This window comes from Natator depressus, chromosome 6 (genome assembly GCF_965152275.1).
Source record: "Natator depressus isolate rNatDep1 chromosome 6, rNatDep2.hap1, whole genome shotgun sequence".
NCBI lineage: Eukaryota > Metazoa > Chordata > Testudines > Cheloniidae > Natator > Natator depressus.
The window spans coordinates 17,984,455-17,996,929 of record NC_134239.1 but is presented as its reverse complement, the minus strand read 5'-3'; positions in this window follow the sequence as shown (position 1 = coordinate 17,996,929).

Here is a 12,475-nt window from a genome sequence, read left to right as displayed (position 1 = left end):
GCTGCAGACTTGGTTTAACTCTGGCATTAGCTAAGAACCGACAAACTCATAGCTGGAAACCAAACCAGCTCACCTGTATGTTAGTTTTGTTCAAAATAGGTATTAGTCTTATAAGAATGTGTTTAGTGTTTAGACTGTGTGAAACGCTTGTCAGTTGCTGCAGGTATTGATTCCCTTGCAATGTCTGTATTCCATGCTATAAACAAATATGTAAGCTTTGCTTTATAACTCAGGGACACCAGAACAGGAGGGGAGTGCCAGGGAGCCATGGCCCCATCACTTTTAAAAGTGGGAGAACTATGCTGTCCAACTTTTTACCAGGCTTAAGGGCAAGCGATGGGGAGGAGGGGGCAGAGAGGAGCGAGCAGGGGGTAGGGCCTTGGGGGGAAGAGGAGGCACAAGGACAGAGCCTAAAGGGGAAAGGGTGGCATGGGGCGGGGCCACAGTTCAGGTGCTGGTGACCCCACACACGCACACACACACACACTTCTAGGGAGCTTCCAGCATTTCTGTTATAACTTTGAAAATGTTTGCTCTGAACTTGTGGACCCAGGCATGGGAATCGACCCCCTCTCTTCCCCATTCAGGAGGCCTATCAAGATTAAATGAGCCATTGAGGAACATCACAATACAAAGGATTGGTGAATGGCCTTATCACATCTTGGAAATGCTACCTGCAAGGGAGCTCCTCTCATGGACTGGAAGGCCAAATGTAAAAGATAAAACAGGGTCAACAAGAAAATACTTAAGCTAATACTCTTCTTTGTGTCCTTCACTCTTCCTTTCTTTTTCTCTTTCTGTTTGTCTCTCTTTTAGTCTTTATCCCAGAATTTATTGTGGTAATAGTGGTAAATTAGCTGAGTGAAGGAAGGTTCCTTAAAGTTCTCAGTCCTCCTTACTGAATAAAATAACTTCACGTTCTAACACAACAATACCCTGCTTTAGAGTGCACTAAAATACACCATATTATCCAAATTTAAATAAGTAAACAACATCAATATAGCAGTGGGAGAAGAATGAGAGCTATTTCTTGGCTTGAGGTATGATGCTGTATGATTAAAGATGACCATTTATATCATTGATATTACCACTGTTATAAAATTGAAACAAATATTATAGGAAGTGTTTTCATGTAAGGTGTTATGTAAGGAAAAAATTACAATCTATCCAGTATGATTATCCTGGTTAAACCCAAACTTTGTATGTAAAGTTATGAATATTGGCTATGATTTGTCTCTCAAACATGTGTTTTGTTCCTGAGTAACACCCCCTAGATAAATTTACATCACAGCTGGACAGCTATGTGTTGACGGCGAATTAAGGACACTCCACTCTCACAATGGGCCATTGAAGAAATGTATCCCGCCCAGACAGCTCTTCCTGGAGATGCCTAAGACAGCAAGGTGCCAATGCCTGCCCCTATGATTCAGCAAACCAGGTAAGGATAGGTGATGAGGACATGTGACCTAAGATGTCATCTTTTACCAGTAACTTCCCATGCTCATGGCAGAGGTTATAAAAGGCACTTGAGACATCTCCATGTTGCTTCTTTCCTACTGCAATTCTGTGGACTATGGACTGAGGACCTTCCAATCTTTTGGAAGCTACCGGGGAGGCTTTTGCAAGCCAGCAATCTATTCCATCACTGCTACAAACCTGATACAAGGACTTTGCGATCATTTGTGTGTATGTGATCTATTAACCATTTTAACTCGACTCTCTTTTTTTATTAATAAATCTTTAGTTCGTTTACTAAGGATTGGCTGACAGCAGGATATTTGGGTAAGATCTGAGATCCAGATTGACCTGGGGGTATGAGTCAGAGCCTTTGGAATCAGTAAGAACCTCACATATGGTGAATTAGGTTTTCAATAACCCCTCACTATATTAGACCTGTTTGTCTGGATGGGAGCCAAGGGCTGGAATGCCTAAAGGGGACTGTCTTTGGCTTCTGGTTAACCAGTGTGGTCTTGCATAAGCTTTTTTATTATTGTCTTGATGAATCTAATTCTAGAATAGTTTTGGGGGATTGTCTGCCCTTGCAACCTGCCCTGAGTGTGGCGTTCTCACACAGTGTGGTCCACCCCAGGCACTCGGTCACAGGGGGCATGGACAGTAACACTGTGATTCTAGTCAAAAGAACTCAATCATGGCACTATGTTAACAAACACAAATTAAAGGGACCCAGCTGTATCTTACCACAATTTCTGCAGTTTACATTTTGGGTGTTTCAGTCCCTCACACAGCATCTGCACTCCTGAATCTTCCAGCTTTTCCTCCCTCAGGTCCAGCTCAGTTAGGGTCTGGCTGGTGCTGAGAGCAGAGGAGAGCTCCCCACAACACGCAGCTGTGAAATTGCCACCCCGCAATCTGTGGGAGTCAGAGATATAGAGAAAAGGAGTACTTGTGGCACCTTAGAGACTACCAATTTATTTGAGCATAAGCTTTCGTGAGCTACAGCTCACTTCATCGGATGCATTACTAGCTCACGAAAGCTTATGCTCAAATAAATTGGTTAGTCTCTAAGGTGCCACAAGTACTCCTTTTCTTTTTGCGAATACAGACTAACACGGCTGCTACTCTGAAACCAGAGATACAGAGAGGAAGCAGTGCTTATCTTTGCTCCCTTCACTGATGTCAGTGTTATCTACAAGGAGTTTCTTTACTCTGGACATGCACAGATACATCACAGTGCTCCCATTGGCATGACAGCCCCTGAGGGTATTCCTTTCCACGGGCACTTCTTCCCCCAGAAACTAGGACTTCTCTCTCCCCACCCTTCCCCTGCAGATACTAGGACCTCTCCCCACTCCCCTCCCTGTCTATGGCCAAGGGGGGCTACCCCCCACTCATTGCACCACGACCCTCCACCCCCAAAATGGGAGAAAGGGAAGATTGGTGCTAGGAAAGCTGCCCTCCTATGCCACCTAGGGCCCTTAATTGCCTTGGCCAGTTCTGAGCCTGGGCCCATCCTGGGATGATCCTCTTCCTCTTCCTCTTCTCTCTCCTCTGTCCTGTTCCCTTTCTCCTCCTCCACCACTGCCTCCTCCTGCCCTCCAGTTTCTCCCCCCTACATGGTGCAGTTAGGGTGGGACAGGAGGCAAGCTGCAGCTATCGTCAGGGGGTCTGGTGTTCTGGATTCAACACCGAAGCCACATGCTGCGTGTGGCGCTCTTACGTCCCATGTGGACCCTGCTGCCCACATGATCGAGGTACCTAGAGTGTATTTACATGGTCCAGCAGGGTCCCCATAGGGTAGTTACAGCACAACACACAGCCGGTGGTTTGGGCAGTGACTCCAGCAGTGCCCTGAACTTCATTCAACATTGCCACAGCTTGCGTCCCATCAGACTCTCAGACCGCGCAGTCTGGGCACTGCCACAGGGGCAACGGAGAAGAATGTCCCCCATGGCTGCAGCACTGTTTGGTGCGCTGGTGAGACCCAAGTGAGTCTCTCTCTCTCTCTCTCACACCCGCCCACCCACACACAGAGTTAAGTCTGAATTAGTAGCTACATGTAAAAATTGGGAGGAGTATTAAAAATTAGGGGGAGTTGGCATCTCTGCTTCCACCAAGAGTTAGAATCATAGACAGCAGGGTTGGAAGGGACCTCAGGTCGTCATCTAGCCCAACACCTTGCTCAAAGCAGGACCAATCCCCAACTAAATCATCCCAGCCAGGGCTTTGTCAAGCCTGACCTTAAAAAGCTGGGGTGCCACAAGCAGGGGCCAGAAGGTGCCAGAAGCAGGGGCGGACACCTACGAACAGGGCCTCAGTGTCTCCTCTGCTCAGTTATGCTCGGCCACACCAGGCTCTCAGGCTACATCTGCTCTTTCAGCAGGGAGAGAAGGGGGCAGTTCCCAGTGGTAGGTTGTTAGTACCTGGAAGGACACTGCAGATTTGGCCTGAAACTACTTGTAATGAGCAGTGTGTGTGTGGGGAGGGGGGGTCCCAGCCCCTTTGTGGAAAACACATTAATATTTATTGTTTACAGCCAGTTTGGGAGAAGAGTGCAGTGTTTTAGTAACATCGTCACATGGTGCATTTAGGCCATAGAAGGCACTGGACTCTGTTCTCAGATGTACCAAATTCACTCAGCACTGCTGAGGAGACTTGAAGGTGAAGAAATTGGCTCTAAGCCACCTTTGTGCTCCCCTGATCCAGGGCCAGATGGGGGTCAAAATGGCCTCTGGTCTAACTTAGAGCAGCCCTGAGGTTCCTGTAAGTTACCCCAGTTGCTTTGATCTGGTGGAGCGCCAGGCACTCTGCCCTGCCCCTGACAGACATCTTCATGCTCCTCCACATCCCCTAGGCTGAGACAGGGGAGATGGTGGGGAAGGATACCATTGAGTTGACTTTACCTGCTTTGCACCACCCAAGGACGACCCCGTGTCAGGGTCCCTTTAGGGCAGTTGCCCAGTCGCTCTGCACTGCTGAACAGGGGCCGAGGGTTGAGCCCACTACTTTATTCAATTGTTTAACTAGTAAAACGTAACTGATTTAAACATCACTGGTCTGTGTTCTTTGCCATCAGTGGGGCTGGTCCATAGCTGGGTTCCACACACAGTAGGATTGTGAATCTGGAAAGAAAAGTGTAACTCACAACACCACAATGTTAACTGGCACCAACTAATGGAAACCAGCTGTTACTTACTGCAGTTTCTGCAGTTTGCAGTGTGGACGTTTCAGTCCCTCACACAGCAGCTGTGGCAGGCTAGTATGGGGAGAGGTTATCCCTCAGACAGGCCAGTGCCTGGCCATTTCGGGTGCTATAGGTCACAACCAACACCTCAAACTCCATCTGGAGACCAATGGGCTGATGATGCAGACCTCGGAGCACTTGAGTCATGTGCTCCCAGTGAGATGCTCTGCTCAGTAAGCGACCCCCTGTGTTTGAACCAGCTTCACTCTCTGAATGGTTTAAGGGGTAATCCCCTGCTACCTATAAAGCTTTGGTAGTGAGTGGTGGCACTGTAAGGGCTTCTCTTCAATTTTTATCTATTAAAATTTGTGGTAAATTGGGCGGGGTAGACAATAGGGAGGTCAGATTATTGTCATCATTATTTCATGACAGTCAGTGTGGAGATTCAAAATGTTAAAACTTTATAACCATTAAAACAAATTGTCAACAACACATGTCAAGATATACAAAGCAAATATCTTTAACTCAAATTCTAATAAGTTCTCAAGCAGAATTTTTCTTACTCTGTCCATCATCGATGGAAATATGTGTTCATCGGTTTGTGTATGTACAATGAAAGTGATGCTTACTGACATTTACCAATAAAAATCTATTCCTTCCAAGCCTAACTTTAAGAGATCAGCTCAGGCTCCCTTGCACAATCGGGGAAAGGTAGAAAATAGGCCTAAAGGAATCTAAATTAGCCTAAGGAATTCTGGGTGTGAGAGACTGACTGAGGGCAGCAGAGCCACACAGGGCCAGGGACTTTCCTAGTGGGACTGTTGCAATGGCCTCTCTATGTTTCTGGCCTGAAATAGCACTTAACCTAATATTCTGGGATTTGCAGAATGAACTGGACCTGCAGAGGCATCTAAGGCCAAAAGGGGAAGAGGAAAGGAGACTCAATAAGGAGAAAGAGAGAAACACACAGCAGAATAAATCAAAGAATATAATGAGTGATCACGGAAAATAGGAGATGACGTATTACGTATAAACAAAGAGGTTTTAGATTATTGAAGTAATAAACTGCACGTAAGAGATGGGGGGAAAACACAGAGAAAATGAAAATTATAGGTGAAGCAGCAGAAAAGTACCTATATGTCAGCAACTTAACAGAACGACTCCATACTTTAAGTGAAGGAAATCCTGAAGGATAAATAGAATGGTATTATTTACTCTTTGAATGCACTAGCCTAATAGTACATGGACAGGAATTTAAGAAAACTATCCTTGATAAGGATACTAAACTTGATATCATTTGCATACAAGAAACATGGTTAATAGGAAAACTAGATTTCAGAATCCCAAGATATGGCATCTATAGGCAAGACAGAGAAGTAGGAAGGGGAGGGAGAGTTTGTACGTTCATTAGGGACAACATAAATGATCTTGAATTGAACTAAAGAATCTAAATATAGAATTTAATGCTATTAAGATTCCTCTGCAAAATAAATCTGCATCTTTGAGAATATATAATATATACAACTCCTGTGGAAAACTGGAGATTACAAATTTGACAAAGATAGCTGAAGATGCAATGGGCCGATATATTATATGTGGAGACCTAAACAGCCATAACAGATTGTGGGAAAGTGGGAAAAATGGTAAGAATGGCAAATTTGTTGGTGAAAAGAGTTTAGTAATAACTGAATGAGGGTACACCCATTAGGTTTAATGAAGCTATTGGAAATCTCTCCTGTCTAGACCTGGGAATTGTCAAGTAGTAGAGCAAGCAAATGTAGCTGGGAAGTCAATGCAGAGGGAATGGGAAGTAGGGTGACCAGACAGCAAATGTGAAAAATCGGGACATGGGGTGGGGGGTAATAGGAGCCTATATAAGAAAAAGACCCAAAAATCGGGACTGTGCCTATAAAATCGGGACATCTGATCACTTCCCGGTACTCAGGGCCGGTTCCAGGCACCAGCTTTCCAAGCAGGTGCTTGGGGCGGCATTTAGAATGGGGCGGCAGTCCGTGTCCCGTGGCGGCAATTCGGTGGCAGCTCCGCCGCTCTTCCTGCCGCCATGGCTTTTGGGAGGCAGCTCTGCCGCTCTTCCGGGCACAGCGGCAATTTGGTGGCAGCTCCGCCGCTCTTGCGGCGGTGGCAATTTGGCAGCGACTGCTTGGGGCAGCAAGCTTGGTAGAGCCGCCCCTGCCTGTACTTATAGCAGGGGAGGGCAAACTTTTTGGCCTGAGGGCCGCATCAGGTTTCGGAAATTGTATGGAGGGCTGGTTAGGGGAGGCTAACAGCCCGGTGTGGCGTGGCCTGGCCCCTGCCCCCTATCCGCCCCCCCCGCCCTGCTTCTCACCCCCTGACGGCTCCCCCGGGACCCCTGCCCCATCCATCCCCCCACTCCCTGTCCCCTGACCACCCCTGGAACCCCTGCCCCGACTACCCCTCGCCGCCCCATCCAATCCCCCCCTCCTTCCTGACTGCCCCCCCGCAACCCCTGCCCCTGACTGCCCCCCCTGCTCCCTTACCACGCTGCCTGGAGCACCGGTGGCTGGCGGCGCTACAGCCACGCCATTCGGCTGGAGCCAGCCACGCCACCACACAGCACCGAGCACTGGGTCAGGCCAGGCTCTGCAGCTGCGCTGCCCCAGGAGCTCGCAGCCCCGCCGCCCAGAGCATTGCACCGGTGGTGCAGTGACCTGGGGCTGTGAGGGAGGGGGAACAGCAGGGGAAGGGGGCTAGCCTCCCGGGGCAGGAGCTCAGGGGCCGGGCAGGAGGGTCGCATGGGCCAGATGTGGCCTGCGGCCCATAGTTTGCCCATCTCTGACTCATAGTATATCAAGGTACAGACAATGTTGAGGATGGAGGAAGGCTCCCTATTTGGAATATTAAAAAATGGGGAACTATTTAGAAGCAAATGTAATGAAAGTATTAATGAACAGTGTATAAGGACTTTAGTAGCAATATAACAAGGAAATCATGATGGCAGCAAAGTTAGCTATACCTAAGATACCAAGTCACTCTAAAGGTAGAAGCAATGTACCATGGTGGAATGAGGAGAGTAAAAAGGCACTTAAGGAAAGGAACAAGGCCTATGAGAAAGCAAAAAACACAATGAGGAGTGAGGACTTAATGAAATATAAAAGAAATGAGGTAATTGAGCAAAGGGGTATTAAAGGCAAAAAAAGAGAGCTGGAGAAAGTACTGTGGGAAAATAAATAATAATACTAAAACATCAGAGAGATGTAGGCAGATGAGGACGACGAATGGAATATGCAGTAAGAACAATTCTATACCAGGCTTCACTGTAGAAAGCCAAGGGATTAACAAGCTCTAATGAAAAAAAAGAAGAAGCCCCAACAGAAATATTCCACCCTATTAGTAATAGTGAAAATCAGAGTGTAAAAATCTGCATGAGGAAAAAATTCAGTAAAGAGAATCATGAGAAATGGAAGAGATCGGAGGAAGATGAGGATACAAGATTAAATGAAAACTTCTGCAGGAGGAAACGTCAAATAGCTATAGATAAAAGGAAAAACTCTGCACCAGGCAAGGATGGCGTATGTAAGGGAATGCTAAAACTCCCCTGGATGAAGGGAGTCTGAAAATACTGCTAAAATTGTACAACAGTATATGGGGAAAAGGCAAGCTACCAACGGAGTGGAAACATGTGTTTGTAATTCTAGTGTGGAAACCAGTCAAGCTGCAAACAAAACCTGATGCATACAGGCCAGTTGCCCTTACATCATGCATGGGTAAAGCCATGGAAAGACTGGGGACTGAAAGATTACCAATATATCTGGAGAGAAATGGACTTACAGACAATGAGCAAAGTGGGTTCAGGAGGGAAGGGAGTAGAGCTGATCATATAGTAAGAGTAGAGACGGAAGCACAAAAAAGTATGAGAAAAAGAATGAGAGCAGCTTTCTTAGACATTGAAAAACCATATGCTATGTTATAGAGAGAGGACGTACTGCATAAAATAGCAGCCATGGGCAATTATTCCATACAACTCTCCAGCATTTAGTTTAGCATCATAAATGAACCTAAGAAAATTAGACTTGATCCAAGCCCAGGCATGTCACACTGCATCTGGTGCCTTCGTCATGACCCCTTTGCATGGAATACAGATAGCGGCTGGCAAACGGCCTGTAGCATTAAGAATGAATGATTAGACCTAACCTTCTGGGCAAAAGTCATAGGAAACAGGGAAAATGGAAACGCTCAACAAATATAGGAAGAAAGCTGCGAACTCAGTGGACAACAAGGAGGGAAAAACCCAAAATGCCTCATGTTAATAGGATTAAAGTATGGACAAAAACTAAGAGAAAAAGACTTAAAAGAAACACGCATATATAGCTCTGGGGAAATGCATTATAGGTAGAAAATCACACATGGACCCTTCCTAATATAAATGTGGAACTACACACTGAAATTAAAACGGAAAAGGAGAGTTAAATGTATTGCATTTGGCAGATCAATATGTGACAACATTTACACTAAAATAGCTAGTCAGAGCCTCAGGAAAATGGGGCACCATTAAGAAAACAATATTACTATTTTTTTAAAAATACTGGGAAAAGAGAGATTAGAACTATATCATAGAATCCAGCACCTGGCGGTTATAGATGCAGAATGTGAGCCTGCTACACACACAATGCAAGAAGAAGAGGCGGGAGCAGACAGCAGACAGCAGGAGATGAGAGGTGCCAGAGAGAGAAGGTGTTTCCTGGGAGAAGGCTGAAGGCAGGAAAGCAGGAAGAGGGGTTTGCTGGCTGGCAGCCCTAAGCCAGACAGCCAGGGCCAAGGGTAGGAGGAGCAGCAGAGGGAGATGGCTTCTGGCTCTAAGCCAGAGCCAAGGGCCAGAGAAGGCTGAAGGAAGGGGGAGCAGCAGAGAGCTGCCGGTGTCTCCTTGCTGGAGAGCTGGACCCCAGAAGAACAGTGAGAGGTCCAAGGGGAGTGAGGGTTGCCCCCCCCCCGCAGAGAGGCTGTGGCAGTTCCCAGTGGGAAGAGCAGGGATGTGCACCAGAAGGAATGGCTGAGGTGGCTGTCCCTGGCAGAATCATAGAATAGAATCATAGAATATCAGGGTTGGAAGGGACCTCAGGAGGTCATCTAGTCCAACCCCCTGCTCAAAGCAGGACAAATCCCCAACTAAATCATCCCAGCCACAGGGACAGAGCAGGATGGATGAAGAGTGCAGTGTGGCAGAAGACGCCGTGATAGTGAGAAAGAACGCAGGTTTTAAAGACTACTTGTGTGGGAGTGATGTGGACTATGTTGCGGGACTTCTGGTTATGGACTATTTGCACTATGTTTTGGTTACTAAACTATGTTCATGGACTCAAAGATAAGCTTGTATGGAGTTAATGGGGATCCAGAGGGAAACTGAGGATAGGGACCACTTGCACCCGGGAGGAGGCCATCCTTTCACAGGGTCTCTTTCCCACACTTTAGGAAGCTGTGGGTGCTTTTCAAGGATATGGATTCATAGCAGGGCTGTTGATTAATTGCAGTTAAATCACGCAATTAACCCAAAACATTGTGATTAAAACAATTAATTGCGATTAATCTCAGTTTTAATCGCACTGTTAAACAATAGACCACCAATTGAAATTTATTAAATATTTTGGGATGTTTTTCTACATTTTCAAATATATTGATTTCAATTACAACACAGAATACAAAGTGTACACTGCTCACTTTATATTATTATTTTTATTACAAATATATGCACTGTAAAAACGATAAACAAAAGAAATAGTATTTTCAATTCACCTCATACAAGTACTATACTGCAATCTCTTTATCGTGAAAGTGCAACTTACAAATGTAGATTTGTTACATAACTGCACTCAAAAATAAAACAGTGTAAAACTTTAGAGCCTACAAGTCCACTCAGTACTACTTCTTGTTCAACTAGTCACTAAGACAAACAAATGTGTTTACATTTATGTGAGATAATGCTGCCCGCTTCTTATTTACAATGTCACTAGAAAGAGAGAACAGGCGTTCATATGGGACCTTTGTAGCTGGCATTGCAAGGTATCTACATGCCAGATATGCTAAACATTCATATGCCCCTTCATGCTTGGGCCTCCATTCCAAAGGACATGCTTCCATGCTGATTACATTTGTTAAAAAAATAATGCGTTAATTAAATTTGTGACTGAACTCCTTGGGGGAGAATTGTATGTCTCCAGCTCTGTTTTACCCGCATTCTGCCATATATTTCATGTTATAGCAGTCTCGGATGATGACTCAGCATGTTGTTCATTTTAAACACTTTCACTGCAGATTTGACAAAACACAAAGAAGGTGCCAAGGTGAGACTTCTAAAGATAGCTACAGCACTCGACCCAAGGTTTAAGAATCTGAAGTGCCTTCCAAAATCTGAGAGGGAAGAGGTGTGAAGCATGCTTTCAGAAGTCTTAAAAGAGCAAAAAGAAAAGGAGTACTTGTGGCACCTTAGAGTCTAAAAAATTTATTTGAGCATAAGCTTTTGTGAGCTATAGCTCACTTCATCAGATGCATTCAGTGGAAAAGAGCAACACTCCGATATGGAAAATAAAGAACCCGAACCACCAAAAAAGAAAATCAACTTTCTGCTGGTGGCATCTGACTCAGAGGATGAAAATGAACATGTGTCGGTCCACACTGCTTTGGATTGTTATCGAGCAGAACCTGTCATCAACATGGATGCATGTCCTCTGGAATGGTGGTTGAAGCATGAAGGGGCATATGAATCTTTAGCACATTTGGCATGTAAATATCTTGTGATGCCAGTTACAACAGTGCTGTGTGAATGCCTGGTCTCACTTTCAGGTGACATTGTGAACAAGAAGTGGGCAGAATTATCTCCTGCAAATGTAAACAAACTTGTTTGTCTGAGCAATTGGCTGAACAAGAACTGGACTTGTAGGCTCTGAAGTTTTACACTGTTTTATTTTTGAATGAAGTTTTTTTCAGACATAATTCTACATTTGTAAGTTCAACTTTCAGGATAAAGAGATTGCACTACAGTATTTGTATAAGGTGAATTGAAAAATACTATTTCTTTTGCTTTTTACAGTACAAATATTTGTAATCAGGAATAAATATAAAGTGAGCATTTTGTGTTCTGTGTTGTAATTGAAATCAATATATCTGAAAATGTACAAAACATCCAGAAATATTTAATACATTTAAATTGGTAATCGATTGTTTAACAATGCGATTAATCGCATGATTAATTGCAATTTTTTTAATCTCATGACAGCTCTAATTCATAGTAGTGCTGTGATCCTAGTAGAAAGAGCTGAAGTCACTATAGTACAATGTTAGCAGGCACAGACTGAAGGAAACAAGCTGTTACTTACCCTAGTTTCTCTAGTTTGCAGGTTGAATATTTCAGTGCCTCACACAGCAGCTGCACTCTGGAATCTCCCAGTTCATTATACCCCAGGTCCAGCTCTGTCAGGGTCTGGTTGATAAAGAGAACAGAAGAGAGATCCCTACAACCAGCAGCTGAGAAACCACAATCCCACATCCTACAGGAGACAGAAACAGAGAGAGGGAAATGATCACTCGTTTCTTCCCTGTTTGTGGCAATTCTCTCGCTGATGTCAGCATCTGTGTGGAAGGGGATAGTTCATTCAGAAGAGATCAGTCACAGGGCTCTAGCAGGAGGCTGCGGGATGTCGGCACCAAAGGCCCCTGTGTGAATTCCTGCCCCTACTCTGTCAGTCGCCCCGTGTTCCACGGGGAATGTTCAGAGGAGCTGAAGGGAGGGAAGCAGAATGTGTGTGTGCGGGGGGGAGGGAGAGTTTGTAATGAACTGGAGAATCCTAATATCAGGCACTG